The sequence below is a fragment of the Amia ocellicauda genome, chromosome 11 (genome assembly GCF_036373705.1).
Source record: "Amia ocellicauda isolate fAmiCal2 chromosome 11, fAmiCal2.hap1, whole genome shotgun sequence".
NCBI classification, from domain to species: domain Eukaryota; kingdom Metazoa; phylum Chordata; class Actinopteri; order Amiiformes; family Amiidae; genus Amia; species Amia ocellicauda.
In genome coordinates, this window is record NC_089860.1 from 31185468 (window position 1) to 31206412 (window position 20945).

Below are 20945 nucleotides of genomic sequence, written 5' to 3' on the forward strand. Positions count from 1 at the left end.
GTAGGTATTCAGCCAGGTGGAAAGGCTGAACTAGTCTGTTTAATGATTTTACTGAATGTAACCATTATCTGAAGAAAAGAATGTCTAATGTCTTAAATTTGTTTCATATTTTTCTATTTATTACTTGTTTATGTTCATAGTACATAACTGTTCAATGCACATCACTATAGACAGACAACCAACAGACAGACACAGACAGAGAGATAGAAAGATACAAATAATGTATGTATTATTTATTTCAGGATACTGAAATGCGTGGTACAACAGTTCAAGATCTCAAAGCATTTGTAATTGTATTTTTTAAAGATAAAACTAAGTAATTAATATATTAATGCAATCGCACACCAACAAGTACACTGTAGCATACCAAGTCTGTCCCTCTGGCACTGTGCAATGACTAAATCAAAACATTTCTGTAAAATTTTGTACAAATTATTTACATTTTTTAATGACTTTAGAATGAAGATACAGACTCAAATTGATTGAACAATTAAATCTGATCTGATTATTTTCTGTTGTGTTTTTATAGACTCCAGTAGACCCGATACATAGGTGGTGTCGGTATTGTGATATGATCGGGGATGACGTTACAGTGGTCTCCAGGGCTTTCACACGGTGTCTGTGGTCCAAGACTGTGTTCCGGTACGGGGCTGAGTCGCCTCTGGCTTGGGCTCTGGCTGTTTCTGACAATTAGACTAATCTTTTCAACTGGTTTTATCTCCGCTTAACATAACCATCTTCTTCGTGGGGTCTGTGAGTGGGGGAGGAAGTAGAGGGGAGGGCGGAGGGTGTTTGCAGGAGGGGGGGGGGGGGTCTTGTTCTCGGTTACCATGGAAACCCTCAGCCCAAGGTCCCCCTAGGGATTTTAGGCTCCTTCATACTATAAACCTGCAGACTTGCAATTCCCCTCAGTTCACAAGCTGTCTGGTATTGTGCCTGACAAATTCAGGTTGTAATACGAGATAAGTGGGTTTATCCTTTTTCAAGTGGAATAAATAACGCTTATGAAAGCCTTACCGTAGTTTCCTTTTTTTTTATAGGCACAGATATAGGCTGAAGGCTGACAAACCCAGGTTCTGACAGGAGGCCCCTGCTCTCGCTTCAGTTCACAGCCAGAAAGGAATTCATACCAAGGGAGCGAAGGGACTCTTAACAGGGCTTCTGTACTTGTCTGCCAATCCTTGGGGCTCTGCATGGTTTTGATCCTGCCAGCACGTCGAGCCTTCTTTTGAAAGACTTGCCCCCCTGTGTTTTACATATCATGGTTTTATGCACAATGTAAAGCAGTGGGAATTTTAAAATTAATGGGTGAGTTCTAGTCGAATGAATAACCTTGAGAGGCCTGGGAACAAGGACCCGAGTTAAGCCCTGGACCACAACGTTTGACTTTGCCTCAGATTTAGTTTCTCTGGACACATACATGAGTATCACCTATAATTTGTCATCACTCCTTTCTCTCCGGTATCCACTCTACTGTAAATCCGTGGGCCATTTTGTCCTCTACTCCAGCCCCACACATTGCCTCCCATTTTCTATCGCTCTAACTTCTGGACCGCAGTGTTTCCCCATTCATAAATCTCTGACCTCCACAACACTCTGCCTGTAGTTCCTACACCACACTGTCTCAAATGCGTCGCTGTCACAGGCACTGCTCAGCTGCCTGGTTGCAGTCACTCCCCACTACCATAGACTTGTTACCAGTCAAACCTTACTGGGTCTAGTTTTACAGCCTGGAGGAATCATTGTAGCCAGGTAGTGGTGGATGTAAATAAACTCATGTTAGTGGACTGTGGCTCACATGGTAAACTTTGAGGTCTGGGATATCAAATAGTGCTCTTTAATGACTGCAGATATTTCTGAACGTACAGTACCCTGAACATTGATTTTGGTTAATTAATAATTAATTGAAATATTTCTAGTTTTGTTATTGGGGAAAATAACTAAATGTCAAAAAGAGGCTTTCGCAGTGAAGGACGAATTGGGCAACTGTAAGAATGAAATGCTAAGGCAGGACCAAGGACAGGCAATGTCATTTGTCAACTTTTTTCTAGAGAGCGCTTGGGATGAGGGGGAGGATTTGACCACTTTTATTCTTCTGTGGCATAACTGCCTTTCCTCTCGAGTCGTTTGCAAAGGAATACATTCGCAAGACTTCGCTTATGTGTCGCTGTTATCTCATCGTGGTCGAGGACTCTCGGTGTGGACCAGGCAGTCCTTGGCTTGTCACATTGCTTCTGTCCTCTTGCGTTGCTACAGAGTCTCATTGCCAGCCTCGCTGATAAACAGCAAATTGAATTGGCAGGGAAGTGCCGGGAGGTGGTGGGGAGCAGAGTGCTCTGCGTCGGAGCCTGTGTGGACAAGAGAGGTTGTGACAGACTGCCTGTGCGGGGCTGTCTGGGCCCATTGCACAACATGTGGCTTGTGTCAGCCATGGGATATGCTTTCTTGTGTGTGTGTGTGTCTGTGTCTGTGCTTTTTATGTTTGTGCATCTATTTGTAACAGCACGTTCATGAAAGGCTTGCAAAAGGGCAAAGGTTTGAAATGTGTTCCTGTCGCTGCAGGTTTCAAAAGACAGCCTGAGCCAAGAGGAACAGGCACAAGGACATGAAGCTCCACTGTCAACATTATATATATCAGCTGCATACCTGTTCAAAATTATTATATATATTTATAAAAAACCTTGGGCACCCCTGTTTCTGAACAACACATATACAATTCAAGATAACAGCATGAGCTAGACACATGGACTAAGTATAAACAGTTTAAATGAACATGCATAGTAGCAAGTATATTTACTGATATACAAATATGTTTTTCTTAAAATATTTCCTTTAATTGTGGTTATGTTGTTCTCTAGTAGTCTGTATGAAGGCAGGGTTGAAGATTTAACTTCTGTTGATGTAAGATTTATAATATGTTTTGCTTCATCTGGGTAGTCTTTCATTATTATCCCCCTGATCCTATTTCTGCATGGACTTAAAGAAGATGGATAAAAAGGACTAGATCTCACTGGAGCCTCAGCAGCAGTCAATGACCAGGCAGTTAGACTGATACCAGACTGATACTGGACATCGAAGCCATATCTCTGTCACGCCAACTTCAGGCCAGATACACAGAGTACACTAGAGTAGGCCGAGGCTGTCGCCGCCATGGCAACTATCTTATCCGCTAATGGATTAGGAAGAACCAGAAGTGGCCGTCAGTGCGTGTGCCGGGAAGAGGAATGCAGATATGGAGCTCAGACTGTCAGCAATTGCACTCAGCACAATGGCGGTGCTGTCATTGAGTGACAGTGGCAAGGAGGCGTGGGATATAATGCTTAATATTGATCTTTGACGACTGTTCCTCTATGAAATCGCAAGCAGTCTGAGCTTTTTTGTTCAACTGGTGCATTTTCAGATGTGGAGCCACAGAAATGAGAAGGGCTTGTCCACCTTTTCCCTAACTAGGACATATTTGATCTGTGTGCTGCAGGTATGGGTTACAGAAACTTTAGGCGTGTATTTTCTCAAGCATTTCAACCTTATCATCTTGTGGAAAAAATACACAAACCAAAAATAGCTAAATAGAGAAATAATGATGTGAAAGGAGCATCAGTGGGTAAAACTGAAAGCAATATGATTTAAGGAGAATGAGACACAATTCTCCCACTAGAAGAATGCATCCACTGAAGTCTTGTATTCTACATTAGACATGAGAAGGTGTAGGATCCATGTCAGACATGTATTGTAGAGATTGTACTCATGAAGCAGAATTGCATATCTTTTTTTATGGCTCCATATTTATTATATTGCTGTCAAATATATGCCTTTGTTTGTATTTAGGACAGTTTTCTACCCTGTTCTCCTCAGTGGAGTTACGCAAGAGGAACGTGTTCTGAATTTTAGGAAGACAGAATATTGGCTTTAAAGTATTGGCTGAGATAAAAAGGAATTTCAAGTGTTCTGTGAAGCACATCTCTTATATAAATACTATTAGAATTAAAAAGCAAAGCTAAGTTTCCTTTTAGGGAGCAGTAACATTACAACTCAGTCTACCCCCGGTCATGACCGTATGCAGCATATATTGAGATGTGTTTTGATGTGTGTATTGAACAACACACATCATAACCGGTAGGAAAGGCGCTGCACAACCCTGCCTATTATGTCTGAAATTGACAGCTCTTGTGTTCTGGTGAAACAGACCATTGTAGGTGTGCTAGGAAAGTAAACAGATTTTCACTCAGCATGCCAGCCTGCAGCACACTGGGCAGAGCGGGCGGTGCCTGTATCGGGTATTGACAAAGGGCACTTTGGTTTGCAGCAGATTAAAACTGAAACCAGTTTTAAACAGTGCAAACACGGGTCTGAATTAGAAAATATTTTGACTAAATTTGCCTGAATAGGTAATTGACCTATCCAGTGTCAATGCAAAAAGGAAACTCATCCTCAGTTAATGACATTGTCTATATGTGAACCATATTTTGTATGTATTTAGAATATGTGTTAGATTGTGTATGAAAAGCTGTGTTGAATTGTCATTATTGTAAAATATTTGTGTTTATAAAAATGAAGGATCTGTTATTAGTATTATTAGTCATAATACAAATTTAGTTGTAATATTTCAACGGACATATGTATAGTTATAATGTAGTTATTGCGTAGTTATTACTAGTGAACAGAGTGCTGATGTTCTTGGCTAATGCAGGACTCTTCACATCTTAGTACATTGCATTGAACAGCCAACAACTGAAATGTGAACATAGTCAGAAAGATCCTGCATACTGGAATTAGTTGTATCTCACAGCATGTATCTGACCTTAGCACTTTTACGTTTTCAATTTACAAAAACTATATTTAGTTTAGAAAGTGACAAGTTTAAGAATTAAACAAGTTTATTGCAGTTATAACAGCTTACAGAAGTGTTGCATATGGCCCCATCATTGGTATCCTTAAAAAATCATTCAGTAACACTTTATAAAAAGGTTACATCCGTAACGGTTAATTGGCAATCTCAACAGCAGAAGATAAGATGAATAACATCCTATAAAACTTAATGTAGTATTACAAATCCTTAAAAATGAATGAGCTTTCAGGAAAACAAATGTGAAAGTATTTTAAAGGCATCATGTTAAATGTATGTAATCAATGACACTCAGAAACACAATATTAATACCAGTAATCAACTAATATTGTATATGCTTTTTAACTGCTATAGTTTTATCCTCATTATGAAGTGTTCACAAATGTTTTTTTGCAATTTAAAAACAATATCATTGAATTGAACAGTTGTATATTTTTACTCAACTGTGTGAAAATTATTCAGATACTTGTTTAAATTCACAGTTTTTTTATTATATATTATACGTTAATCTTGATTCAAGTTTGCTTATTTGTCTGAACAGTAATTTTTGGAGGCTTTCTATAGTTTCAATTTGTATACTTTAGTTTCAAACCTGGTTGGAAATAATCTCAAATTATATTGCATTTTTGCCTGCCTGCATTCTTCTTTGTACCGCTTATTGTTTGCACTTAACACGATATTATTTTCAAAAAGTAAAGTGAAATGTTGAAGGTTTTGCCAGCAACACATATGCAAACAAAAGAAGAACTTATGCACCCTGTCAATTACTCAAGTGCTACTTATTCACCGTGTTAAAACAAAATTATGCTTCGTAGGAAATGTGTAAAACCTCCTCTAGTGGTGATATTTAGATACTACTACCACTATTACTACTAAGAATAATCATAATCATATTGTATGCAAAATACATTATCAATTTGACCAAAAACAACTCATAGTATTAGCTAATGCTAAAAGATAACGCAACATTTTTATAAAATTTGTTGTAGCTTTACAGTTATAGTTACTATTTACAAGTCATGTTTGTAAATGCAATTTTGTTTTTCTTATTGTTAAAAGGAAAACATTTGTTTTATCTGAAACATGAATTAAACCAATGATTGAATCAAACTACTATTATGAAAAAGATTGCAACCTGACATTTTTAGATTAGATTTTAGAATTCAGATTTTTTTGCTGTTGGTCAGTTGGGTGATTGTTGAAAGGAGTTTAATAATCATAATCAATCATTAATATGAACTAGATTAATTTAAACTTCTCTGTGGCATGATATATAACGTTTATGATTATTGTTGCATCACTGAATTATGAGCCAAAAGCGCTACTTGTTTTATGCAGTAGATAGTTTCAGACATGCAATGTAATATACCGTAGTGCTGTAATTTTTTTAGATTGAAGTAAGTCAGCCCATACTGAGTAGGGCAGTTGTATTCAGAAGTGTAAACCTGAATGGAGTGTCTGTCCAAATTACTGTTAAGTAGATGCCTTTACAGCCGAGCAGATGACCTTTAATACCTGGAAAGCCGAGGCGATAATCACAAAAAGTCTGTTGCCTGAGTGACCTGCTGTCCTTTTGCTGGGATTTCTGGAGAAGAGTCTTGTGGCCTCAGCTTTTGGCAGGTGTCGCCTCAATGACCGTCTCTCTCTCTCTCTCTCTCTCTCTCTCTCTCTCTCTCTCTCTCTCTCTCTCTCTCATTCTCTCTCTCTCCTCCAATGTGTCAGGATTAGGACAGTCAGAGAAGTCTCAGAATCACTCTCCTGAAGTGTCTTGTAAACCAGCGAGGTCAATCCAATTACCAATTCACCAGGAATTGTGAAATAACCTTTTTGGTTGTCTGTTATGCCATGCTAATGAAAAGCACCCAGAATTTCACCAGCTCTGTAGATGAGAGAAGCCGAATATGAAGGTTTAAAACGGGACTCGCGTGCACAGAGTAAGATACTTAGGAGCAGTGTTTAGGTGTGTGTAGAAAACAGACTAGCTGGCAAACAGACCTTGTGACTTTTTGCATCTTCAGGTATATTTGAATTTAACTCTTCAATATTTTATCCGAAATCCTCTTCAAAGAGGATAACATCTATAGGACAACCATCAGCACCCCCCCGTCACCCCGGGGTGAGCTGAGGTCTAGCGATGCCCCTTTTGCATATTGACATAAATTGTACTTTTTCTTTCTCTGAAAGTAATGAATTGTATTATACAGGAGAGATCAACGGCTGTTGCAGCTTCCAAAGATTCACATCTTCGTCTTTGCCTTATAAAGCACGTATTTGTTCTCCTAAAATATATCAAAACACAACCTCTCCATTATTCTTACTAACCCATACAATAAAAGACAAAGATCAGATCAATTAACACATACAAATATACCTCACTGACACTTCTGCTTCCAGCTTCCTGTCAGTTCATGCACCAGCTCATGGACCTCCATGTCAGTGTACTGCAGCACATTTGTCATGAATTCCGACTTACAGCTTTTGCACAGATTCATCTGCAGACACAATGCATGTGTGTTAGCCTGTGTGTGTCATTTGTTTGTGTGTCAGCTGAGCTTACTCTGGGGCAGTCCCGGCACAGATGGAGGGATTGTAAACAGCCTACACAATTGTTTCCCAGCACTGTGACGGCTCTTAAACTGTACAGCTGCCTGGGAATCTGCTCTGACTGTCAGGCCTCCGCTCCCCTAACCCAGCTGACTCCTGTGTGCTTGGAGAGATTTTAATAAGCGGGGCTAGGGGCCGACGTTTAGCGTGACTGCAGTGCTGTCTCGTAGGCAAACTGGCATACTGACAGGGGACAGCAGAGTCTGATAGCTTTGGCATTCTCACTTAAGGTCGCTGTGCTTCTCCCAGCTTTTCAAAGACTGACCCGACATTACATCAGAGAGATGGTAAAATGAAAGGTAAAGCCCTGCCAACTATTGTATAATTGCCACAGAACTGAATGCAGGAAACCAAGGTATAACTTGCGATGGGTAATATAATAGTGAAGTTTATTTCCAGTGCGCTGTGGATGAGATCGGGTTTGCAGTTGGACACAAAGGAAAGCACCTGCCAAGCACAGCATTACAAAACGTTGTCAGCACAGTTGATTGTGCTTTAAAATACAAGATTACAGTGCTTCACGGTCAGAAGCAAGGATTTAGCCTTTTGTGGCATTCATTTAAAATGGACAATCGGAGAAAAGCATTTCACCTCAAATTCAACTGACGCCTTGGAACGTCTTTCGGAGAACAATTCATTTTAGACCATAGATTTTGTTATGGTTGTGGATATATTTAGTTATGATTAACAGAAAGCTCAGTACATGCCATGAAAAGATCCAATGAAATCACAGTGCTGACCCATACTAGTAGATGTTGCCTAATAAAGCATCTCAGAATAAATAAGAATATCTTGCATCATAATTGATCTGTTTGTAATAAACTTCTTCTAAATACTTGAGCTAGCTTTGTACAATAACAGAAGGTCGTGGTGTGGACACAGTCAGTCTAGATCCAGAAATCCCACCACAATGTGTCACATATAATGTGGTTAATCGGAGGTGAAGCTTAACAGTTAGTCTTTTTAGGGCAGACCATTTTAGAGGCAGTTGTTAATACATTTAAGAGCTTGAGAGCTAAGAAAGTCAGATTGGTTTAGTAAAGTAACTTGAAAATCTTTCCCACTTCTGAGATACGTGGAGTTGTGACAACGATGCACACAATGCCCTGTCAGTCGCAGCAACTAGATGCAGTCTTGCAGTCTAACTTGAGGCCTGTGTGTAGTAGCTCAGATCTGTTAGTTAAATGTTTCAGATATATAGGTTACTGGGTCAGTGTAGATGTGTTAGTCACCCATCTCATCTAGGTACTACATTCATTTTTTTTATCATCTTGTGTGATTATACACCTGAGCCCCACCCTTTGCCCTTCTGTTTACACCTACACTTTTTAAATTACATTTTTCTGTCTCCTTCACTTGGATGCATCCTTCAAAATTATGTTTTTGTCTTTCTTTTCAGTTTCTAGGTAGTATCCTATTGTGGGTGAACATATTTTGCCACTGGGTTGCAGCACTGAAAAAAACAAAAACTCAGGGGATGCACACTCATGCAATACTTTTAATCACGCAGCGAACCAGAACAGAAACTATAGAGATGAAGTGACAAGGGAAGGACAGAAAGCCAGTTTTGTATGCGCTGCCACCAGAGTCGCTGTGGTGTGGTTTGAGAAGAATGGATCCCTCCACCCCACCCAGGCCTCTTGTCACGGCAGCACTCTGACCATTTTAACTGTACAATTGGGGGCTCCGAGTCTTAAGGCTACTAATACTCAGGATTTGAGACATCTTTCTCTCACATTGCTTTAACTTGGTGAAGTAATTGGAAGTCCAGTGCCCTACACTTGCCTAATTAAAAGCATGAGAACATAAGAAAGGTTACAAACGAGAGAAATCCAGTCTTCTGTGTTTACTTGCTGGTGGTTTATTGATCTATGTACATTATCGAACTGTATTGTCAATTGTATTATGTTCCTTTTTATCACTGAGTGATACCTAGCCTACCTACTGTTTTAGCACTTTGCAGCAATGCTTTTCAAAAGGTGCTATATTCATTAAATATTTATGGCAAAAATAAGGTTGAAATGGCGGCAACCGCTTGTGTTAAAAAAAGCCACCTGCTGTCTTTTCTCAGTACATTTGCACTTGACTTCCATCTGTATGCTCCTGTCCTTGTCTCTTTGTTTGACCTTTAAATGGTACACAACGAGAATGCCATAATATATGCTACCAGTTCAGCTCGGTGTTTATATTTTGTTAGCTCGAAAGATTGCCTCTTACATGTTGCCAACTCCAATCCTCTCAGTGGAGACTTCAGTGGACAGTTGCTTGAATTGACTTAAATATTTGAATAACTTCAGCACAATATGCAGCAGCCTAACTATCATATTGACTTCAGGGAAATTAGATGCTTGGTGCCACACCCTAAAACTCAAGGTACGTTTCAGAGGAAAACTGATGACAAACATGACACCTGTTTTTTGGAAGGCTTTGTCCAGTCTCTAAGAAGGATGGGACTATGCTAATATAGTGGGACATTCAGTCGTGTCTCAACTGTGACAATCATATCTTCACATTAAGACTGAAACCTACTTTTTGTGTTTGTTTGCTTGAGAAAGCTTTTAAGTAATTAGTGAGCACTGCATTAGTGTTTGTGAAGTGGATGCTTTTGATGTTTGTTAATGAAGGGTCCTACATTCTGTAAATGCTAATGGTACAAACATATTTCCCCTCCAGTTTACTACTGGGATGTTGGAGCAGTGTGTGGAAACGAGGCACAGGCTAGTGAAAGATCAGTGGTAGTATCAACACAGCAATGTTCTTGTGCCTAGCAACTAGTCAGTGGTGATGTGCAAACTCCAGCTCCGTTTTTTTTGTTTGCTTGTTTAGTTCTTAAACATCCAGATTCGCAGTTAAAACGACTATGGCAATTATGGATTACACTAGAACCCCTCGCCTATGTTAGAAGATTAAAGGTTAGTTTTTAATGAGTGGGGTGGGAGAGATTGGTGTGCTACACAAAGTTTTATGTTAAGTAAACGTGTCTTAGGTTTGAAAGTATTGAGAAAAACATGGATATAACGCTTAGTATCCTACTGACTTAATTTGCTGTTTCAGTATGAGTACAGCACCCAAGCTACTCTTTTTGACAGCAAGGGTTAACCAGCAGGCACTTTCAGAAAACAATACAGACTTCCTTTCCTTTTCGCTCGAGCTGTCTACCCAAGAGAAATGTGGAGCGGCAGGCATGTGCTACAATTAGGCTTATTTACAAGTTAGAGTGCCTAGTTCCAAATGCAAGACAAAGCAGCCTTTGTTGCTACAAAAATAATAATAAAAAAAAGCCCTGGTAATGGATACTTGAGCACAGAAGTGGAGCAGCTAATGGGATCTGAAGAGTCTTGCCCTATCTGCCTTTGAAAACATCTCCAGGAGGAGGCTGAATTCTTTCTCCCTTCCCTCCTGAAGAACACATTCTCATATCAACTGCCAACCCTTGCATAAAGTGTCTTCAGGTTACCATAGTGAAGTATATTCAATAGTTAGGTTGACAAGAGGCTCCGACCAGAAAAATCCTTCATTTGGAACACGGGTTGAACCCTCTGGTCCAGGCCATGCTGGTTCCAATCTGGCCTGTGTCACGGGACTCCCCTGGGAGTTGCATGCAATTTGACTGTGCTGGTGTTAGGCGCTTCCATTAGGATATGTGTGAAGTGTGCTGAATGCACGGCCAAGCATGTCATCCTAATAGATTTTATAGCACGATGAAGGTATGTGCGTGAACTGCCAGCTGTTATAAGGATTGATGGGGAAATGTCTAAAGCAAAGTACTAAACCAGACATCTCCAAGAACGGTCAAGTCAACCACTGAGTCAAACTGCTCGCTGTTATGAGCCGATTTCAATCACTGCTGAACAGATTTCTGCACACTCTCTCTCTCTCCCTAAGGACATTTCTTTCTTTTTTTTCTCTTTTCTCCCTACATTCTTGCTCTTGTGTTATACAATGTTGCTTTGTTACCTTTTGCTAACACAAACTGAGTCTATGATTTTGTGCTGTTTGGCATAGTTCAGTGGTAGCAAGAATTTTGGCATACGAGTAGCATTTCAATGCCACCGCATGTCTCTAGTTGGTCTGACACAGCTGTGTGAAAATGATAGATTGATGTGAGTTACCGATTAAGCTGCTGCATGGGTTTCATGCAATTAGTTCCCTTTCTGTAGTCAAATGCTGCACAACACGCAAAGTATTAAGGTTGTCTGTCCGAACAAGGTCTAGTAGAATTAGGTGCATACATTTAAAATCGGTTTAACCATTTTAATATCCCTTTGATGCAATTCTGTATCTGTCATTGTGTAGTATTTATATTTTCTTTGGCGAATTATGTTTTTCATACCATTGACAACTTTGAGAAGCACAGTTTATCTGACCCGTGTTTGTATCTGGTGGATTGTATGCGGAAAAAGGAATACTGGGTAATATTCTTCCTTACCTAGTATGCAAAAAGACTATTATTTAATCACCACATAGGCTTATATAATCAAATCTGTCTTTATCAATTATCTGTTCAGGATTCATGCATCTGTCCTGTTAAAGCACTCAACAATAACTGCCCCGTCAATGAAGAGCATCAATATTAATACATAAAGCTGTAGCCAGAATGACTCATTACATCAATTACAAACTCAGAATAAAGCAAAAATAAATCATCCAAATACATGATTTTGATTCTATAATCATACCACCATGTATTTCATATAATCATACACAATAATCTGGCTACCCACTGTTTATTTTACCTGATGATATAATATTTTGAAAGATCCTCGGTTCTGTATAATAAAGGCTACCAATAAAATAAAAGATTATGAGATTAGCATCTCTAAATTGCTGTGAATGGTTTCTTTTCATAATAACGGCATGTGTTTAGAATTATTTTAGTCTTCTTTGAACTTGAAAATAACAGCAATGGGATCCTATTCACTCGGGTTGTGAAGAGAAAAAACTGTCAGTTGCTTTATTTTAGGCAAGTTTAGTCGTTTGCGGTTAATTGTTTGAAGCTGCTTTCAAATCAAACAAACATGAATTTATTTTGATGTTTTTGCTTTTTGGGTACAGGTTTGACCCTGTCAATTAATTTAGCACTGTTTGGTTCACTAAGACTTAAAAACATTGATGGACGAAGGGGGAATAACCACACTGATTTAATTGTGTATTAGTATACAGGCAAAATTATTCTGTCTCTGTCCACAGTGCTGATTCATCAGCTTTTTCCAGCGGTTTTCTAATTTTAAATATCAGCCACCTTGGTCACTGTCATTCTATACCCCTCCCAGAAAACAATTTCCAAATAGTAAGTCTATTCATTGGATCAAAACTGACCTGAGCAGAGAAAAACTATTAAGAGAAAACCAAAGGGGGAGCAGGTCAGACATAGCGGAATACGTTTCTGAAATTATCTAAATACGTTTCCAGTCCGGGGAAATGGAGATTAATGATGATGCTCAAAATGACCTTTAGTAATTCTGCCACAGCTATACAAACATCAGAAGAACCTCCTAGTGACAAGAAATTTACAGATGATGTTCATCTTTCAGGCCGGACCCTTTGAAAGGGAGATTAAAATACCGGCCATTATATTTTTATGAACCCTAATGTATGTGTGGGCCTTTGAAAATGAGCTCTTTAAAATAATAATAATAACAATCCATCTCTTAAAAAAGGATATAAGAAAAAGACAGGAAAGGTAATTATATTCCGCACATGTATCAGATTCGTGTGTATGTGTGTGAGTATGAGTGTGTAAACAAAGAAGCATTTGATTGACTGTTACACAAAAACAGTGAGAAAACTAAAATAAAAGTGTGGAGAAGGAGAAAGTTGCGGTGTTGCAAAAGCGCTTTAATTTCACCTCAGCTGGCGAATATTAGTCAGTGCATTCTAATTACATTAGAAAGAGTTTGGTCTTGTGGCCGGATGTTAATTTATTTTCTGGAATGCTTTATTAAAAAGAGCGGAGATGTTATTAGATTAGATGTATTCAGTGGCTGGCCGGACTCCAGACAACTTTGTGAATTGAATTCATAACAAGACCGCGCTTTGTGCGCCTGTGAGAGGATGGGGAGAAACAAGGGCAGATCTAATTTGGAGCACAGCGCTGTCTGAAATGCTCACAGTCATGTGACTTGTGTTAGACTTTCAAAAGAAAGGTTGATGTTTTCACAGATACAGGAGGGCCGACTCATTCGTTTATCAAATAATTAATTACACTGTAAGGTCCCGATCAGTGGATGTGATGTTGTTGGGCAACGGGCAATTAGAGGGTTTGACTCCTTATCTCATGTTGTTATGCAGCATGTATAAAATATGTGTCAATGCCGCTCAAAATGGTTATTTAATTATGCAAATATGATGTTCTTCCATTTCAAGAGTCAGTCTCTTAGGTCTTATGCTATTCCACTGCTGAAAAACAAAAAGCATTAGTATATCCATTGCTGAAAGATCTTCCCAAGGCACATTTGATTGTAGCCTTAGACCCCTGCAGATTAATTCAGATTTTGGGCAGAATATATTGCGACTGCAACATGCTTCCATGGATCCAGTCAGCCTCAGGAGTATTCTATTACTTTTAATGAAGGTGAACTGAATCTGTATTTATAATTAAACTAGTGTTATCAATACCTCTCAAATGCATAATTTATCCAATGGGAATAATTTGTAACTGTAGTAAAATATAAAAATGTCACTGGTATTCTGATATGTGTCCTGTTTGTTAGTATTACTGAGGGAGATTTTAAAACATTTATTGGTTTAGAAGGAGGAATTACAGGTCGATGTTTTCCTGCATTCAAAGCACAAAAGGCACTACACGTGATGTTAAGCAGACCTTGGTATGAATTTAACTTGTGGAAAACTAAAACAAAACTTTAATTTGACATTATCTACCACAATGAGCATTTCCTTTCAATTTCATTTCCATTTGCAGACACAGACCCATTGTAATGAAAAACACAGGACAGTGATTATAAGCACAGAACAGGGTGACATGAGGTGGCTCTTTCACTCCAATTTCAGAGCAAAATCACTGTACCATTGTTTCTGGCAGCCCCTTTACAGCGCTGTAAGAAACCTCAAAACCAACACCAGATATACTACTCCAACAAGAAGACACCCTCTCCCTGGTACTGTGATGTTAATTATGCCAAACTCTTGTGACTATAACAGATTGCACCAGTCCTACCCCCATCCCCCTTCTCCTTTTCCCCTTTCAGTTGCCTAAAGCTACTAAATTAATTTCTTCCCTTTTTCCCTTCTGACCCCATGACATAAGTAGTTGTAAATGAGTGATTAATGAAGCTTCCTGACCAGCATCCATTCTCATGTTCACCTGATTAACCCTTTGCTGTCATTCTCCTGTCAGCGGGTCTCACCAGTTCTGCCCTTAAGCCTTTTTTTTGTTTCCTGTTGTTAAATCCTTATCCCACCTGGAATTCATAAACCAAGCAGGGCAGGTCCTCCTTTTTATAATTTTTCCTCAGCAGGCTTCAGAATTTCATTAAGGCTCTCAGCTGTTAGAGATTCACGATCAACTATCCATGGAAATAAAGTAGCGCAGGCGAAGTGAAGGGAATTAACACCCTGTCCCAGCCTCGCAGGATTTCCTTGTACGTTCACATCTCCTGATTTCTCACTTAGAAGTGTAAAAATGACAGCATAATCAGGCAGATATCAAAACCGTGATTAGAACACCTTGTAGTTTTTAGCACTGTTTAATAAATAATGAAATACACAAATCTGGAGTCCTGTTAACCACACAAGGCCTGATAAAAGAGTGTGGTTTGTGAACAGAGCTGTTCACAGTGGGCCGTTTCATCCAGGATTGCATAGCTACGTGCAGCCTTTTTATTTGAGTTATTTATTTGAATTGGGAATTGGCAGTTTTTACCACTAGAGAGAATAGGGGTCAGCTAACACAAACGCACAAACATCCTCTGCATTTTTGTGTGCCTGGAGAGTTACAGGGATCTCTATTTTGCAACAAGCTGACACAACTCTGACTGAAGCCCACCCAACTCTACTATGACTGCCAATTGTGCACCTCCCCCCCCTTGAGGAATCGTTGCCCCAAGGGTTATGACAGATTGGAGCCAGTGCTGTGTGGATTATAGAAATCTGTGGCCATTTTCAACCTGAAAGAATGAAATCCTCAAAGAATGTATCACACTCAGTATTTCCCATTGGGCAGATACCATTTATCCAATATTGTTGTGAAGCAAGTTCAGCATGGACATTATAAACAACAATAACAAGAAACATCTCCCAATTCCTTGCCTGAAAGCCACATTATGTGCATTTTGGGATTTTAAGGTTCACACTTAATCATTACCAGCTGGATTGGCAATATTCCTGCCAGTAATCAAAATACTGGAAACAAATCAAGCTACACTGAATCCTTAATTGTTTTTATATGGATTTCACTGTTTTTTCCTCTTCTTTTGCTTCCCCCTGCCTGTTTCTGTTCTGATTGAAGGCCCTAATGAGTTGGGTGGTTCGAATGTGAGCCATGATGTTAATTGCAGCACGTGACTCGTTGGCGCTGACATTCATGTTGACTAGTAGACAAATGCTCTCCAAAAGGAAGGGGGGAAAACTATCAATAAAAAGAGATCATCAATTGTGAATGTTCCACATGTGACCTTCCAAAGTAGTACAAAGGGAAAAACTACATAAGACGCAAGATTCATTCCTTCTCTTCATCAACTCTTTTTTTTTTGTTTAACGACTTGAGCAGCTGTTCGGCAGCCATCGCAGGAACTTCCAAGTTTGTCAGCGGTGGCACTGCAACAAAGATGTCAGTGTAAAAGAAGCTGACACAGTAATTAGTTATTGCCATTGTTTCATCACTCGGCATCCTCACCTTTTGTCTGTGCTGCAGAGTCCTTCTGTGCACTTTGACACTCCTTTTCTGTGTCAAAGGAGAGGCCTCTTCCTCCAGGCCCGTCGAGGCTGTTGCTCGAGTTTGATCTTCACCATTGCCGGCTCTTTCTCAGGTCCCTGTGAGCAGGGGTCAGTCTCCGGCCCTGCCGCTCTATTCCCACCCCAGACACACGGGTCAAAAGCCCCCCCTGAGGGAACGGCACACATAGGCGCCACGTCCTGCCCTGGGATTGAGTCAGGGGTCAATCCAGCAGGCAGTGTGAGGGATGGGAATGAGAGGCAGGCGGAGGGAGGTAGCCGTAGGGAGCTGTCAGGGTGGGAATTGTTGAGAGTCGGCAAGGGCACGGACCTCAATAACATAACTCTTCTAAACCAGTCTGATCTCACAGCTGGGGTCACCGTGTTTGGAATAATGGTGATCCTGCTTAGTCCAAACAAAATGGGCAACTAAAAATGACTTTGAGGTCTGTCTATGTTTATAGCAGCTCCTTCATAAATATTCGTCCACACAGTGTTCACAGTGGTGTATGGCTGTTTGAGATAGAAAATAAATGTTTTTAAGATAACTAAAATACTTTTTATCTTCCGGTTTTAAAATTACAGTTTGTTAGTATTCAAACAGTGCAGCATGGGATGTGAATATAGTCAAACTTCTTCCACATTCTTAATATTGCAGTGTTTATGTGATGAGGATAGGACAGGGAGAGTTGGAGGATACGAAGAAGTGGCTCAGTATCCTGCCCGGGTGTTTGTAGCTAAGACTCTTGGCAGCTGGGTGAGTCTCGCGCGTCTGATGGGGAGCTCAATTGAGTTATGGTAATTAAGCAAAGCGTGAAGTTCAGAGTTCCTCGGTGATTTATTTATTTGTATATAAAATCCAGGGTGGTTGTAATAGAGGCCCATCTGGGACAGGAAGCGTAATCGGGGAGGATGTTGGGGGCGGGGTGGGGTGGGGGAGTTGAACAGAGATGGAATGTTGTTTTGGAGATGGAGGAATGAGGGGGAGGGGAGAGGGGAGTCCAGACCCCAAAATTACCAGCAGAGCTTTGAAAAAATACAGTCATTTTATTTTGTCAGGAAAATAATGCTTTTCAGCTCAGGTATAGGTCAGGAAACTGTCACCTCTCTACCGAGTGCACAGCTTTTACTTCACTTGACCCTTTCCCCTTTTGGGGAGAAAGCATAGCCGCTACACAGCTTTTCCAGCTGTTCAAGTAAACTGTTTCTGCAACTTCACTGTAAACTACAATTAAGACTTTCCAGTAAAGCACTTGAACTATCAGCTTTTGAGAAGACCTGCGTTTGGGAATTCATCAGTGCTTGGCTTTCTTTTTGATTTATCTTTGGTGGCACATTTTTTCTTTTTTGTAAGACTAGTTATTTCAAATTTATTCACACACCAGCAGTTTAGCCTAGCAATACAACAGGTTTTTTTTTTTTTTTTTTTGTAAATGTTTTGTGGCAGTCACAAATGTTCTTAATCTAGCTGGACACATGACAAATTAAACTTGACACTTCAGACCCACAGGCTCTCTGAAGGAATGATTTGTCATTTGGATGGGTTTTCAGTTGCTTTTCCCAATGTAACTGATCAATTAGTGAGAGTTAATGGAGATTTCGATTTTGAACGGAAGCGCTGTATTAACGAATTAATCTCAATAAGTCTGAGATATCATCGAGTAAATCTTACAGTGAGCGCGCACAGTGTTTCCTTCAACTGTGTTATTTGTGCAGTGTGTGCGGGTGCCACTGTGTGACGCATTACGAGTCAAACGTGTCATTGACCTTTCGTTTATCTGTAATTAACACAGAACTGCTAATGCTGTTCCTGACATTCTGAATAAGCTCTGGTTTGTCACTGTCTGATTAATATTCTGGTTTCATTTCTCAATTTATAACTAATCATTAGCCTTCTTTGTTAACTGTAAAGATTAAAAAGTGGGTGAACTACAAATACCTTTCTATGAATGTGGTCAATATCGGAGGGGGTTTAATCAATATTCGGTTAAGGCTTTTGTACATGGCTAGGCCAGAGTCCATTCATTGAGGTCCGAGACTCTGCACGTACATTATCAGAGTAGCTGTCTGGTCTTTTTTCTGGTGCACATCACAATTAAACATTCCTCTCTCAGGTATTCTGCAGGGCGGCAGATAACAATGCACGCATACAGGACCGAAGACATACGATCTGAAACGGTCGGCTTGGCAGTGAAGTATCTGCCCTAAGCCAATAATCTGCCTGTGAGATATCGATGCCTTTTTGCTTTCGGCTTCGGCCAAGTAATGATTAGGTCCTAGAGACAAGTCGATACTTTCAGATGTATGTCTTTGGTTTGTGTTCGCTTTGTTAGCCCTGTCCACCTCCAGAGAGCGTCAAGTGTGAAATTGACATTCATTATTTTTTTGAGTCACAGTATATAATTCTCCATTTGGGTTTTAAGTCCATTTGAAAGGAAGTTGACCTGAAAAGACTCAATCCTATGTGGAAAGGCAGCAGCCCAATCACATTGCATCAATACCCATTTCAACTGCTTTCTGAATATCAGAAAATGTTTTCATTGAAATAACCTGAAACTACAAATTCCTCAGATACAATCTACCGTATCCAGGTTAAATGACAATAGATGTTTTACCCTTTATTTCTACTGATTTAAAAAATGTAAATCTTATTAAGAACAAGAAAGAAAGAATGACAGACATTGGTGAGTGCAAAAATATGCTTTAGTCATTATGAATGTGGTACAGTTGCCAGTAATACAATATTTTAAATACAGCCATTAAACATCAATTTCATACACAGCTGTGGTCTGGCACAGAAACTAATATGAATTGAAAATGAAACCAATGACTAATGCACACACTTTTTAATTTTTTGTTTGGTTTGTTTTCTTTCAGGGTTTAAATTGGTGAATGAAAAAGTAAGCATTTTAAGTAACTTGGCTGTTAGGGAAGATGCTTCATTGTGGCTGAGAATTACATTCAGAGTAGTAACTGCTGAATCAGTACTTTCTTCAAATCCTCTAAAACGCTGTCCCTGTGGATGTCTGAACTGCCGCCTTTTTTACATGAACATTTGAGACCCATTTCTTAATGAGTAGTTTATCACACCAGACTTAGTTCTCCAGTACTGTCACTCCTCACTTGAATAATAAACTTTATAGCACTATGTTGCCTAAATCTCATCAGCGTTGTCTGTTTAATAATGAGCACTAAAAATACTGTTCTCGGCTCTGCAGCACTCTGCTTTTGTAATGAGTGTATAAACCCTGACACAGTCCTGATTTTAATGAGATCTCAAACTCATCTTTTCCAAGTTTGTGTTGTTGTTTTCATTTCCCCCATTAGCCTGAAAAAAACTGGAGAATAGTTGTTTTTTATGAGCAATTTCTGGAGGCTGGAGCTCAGCTGAAAGAGAATGATATGAATAAAGTCCAGGATTACTTTGTCTCAAACAGGAAATCTACCTCCAGTAGCCTAATGTGAGTGATATAGTCCAGTATATCACTGCCCTTCCTAATCTACATCTGGGACCAAATTAGAGAACTGTATCATTTGAACATCTGACAGAAAGAAATAGGTCGCGGTAGCCTATATTCTGACAGCAGGAAATTAAATCTAAAATGATTTAGTCCATATCCTGACCTGAGCAGTAAAATTGGCCAAGTGAGAATTAATGTTGCCATTAATTAATGCAAATTGTTCCATGTATGTACTGTAACATTAATGCATTAAAGATTCCATGGCTAGAATGGAATTAGTCCAGTCGTGTTCTAAGAGACTCTATTTCTGTTGACTTATCGATGTCCTCATCTAGACAACATGGTTAAGTGAACACACAAAGAGTCAAACACAGTGTTTACAGATATATTTGGTCACTTGTTCAATGTTAGTATGACCTTTGACATCAAATAAAAGAAAATATGAGGCATCAGTAGTTACTGCTCCAAAATATTGATGTGCCAATAACTAATAATGTATTAAAATTATAAGAATTAAAACAGTGGTTAAGTACACTTGTATGGAACTAAAGCATTTTAATTAAGGGATTGGATTACAAAACTGTATGATGTCACATTGTGACCACATTTAGAACAGTAAGACATTGTCCACCCATGGAAACTGAGTATGGAGTTAGTGTGATGTATTTAGTTAACATATCACAAGCTGAACTCTGAAGCAGTCTTTTTCACCGTGTTCTCTGCTATATCCACCTGCCTTTACAAGGCCCCTTGATACATTTTTCAAATTAAACTCAAAGCAAAGCCATTAACTGCAAGATAAAGAGTTAGCTGTTTGTGTGGTTTGATCCCTGTGGTATTCCTATAATTAGCATGCCCCACATTACAGTTTCTGCCTTTTCAGCTAAAAATATTGACATTAAAGGCCTGTCCATATTAACAGAACAGGTTCCAAATGACAGCAGTCCATTTGGCCAGTTGGAAATTATATTCCTGTTCATTTAGAAAGATGATAGAGGAACGCTATCCATCCGCTTATCAACCAGCAGGTTAACTGATCAGTCTGAAAGATCCACCATTTGTTCCTCATGAAAGAGAGACATCTTTGTTGAAATCATGTGGAGTCATGTCCTACAGTATCTCATTGTTGTGCATTCTATCAACCC

At 39.4% G+C, this 20945-nt stretch overlaps 1 protein-coding gene across 1 annotated transcript in view; it reads left to right on the plus strand.

Annotated features, from left to right (window-relative positions):
• The window catches only part of sdc3 (syndecan 3), a 107796-nt gene that overhangs the window by 69801 nt on the left and 17050 nt on the right, over nt 1-20945 (plus strand). The window lies entirely within an intron of this gene.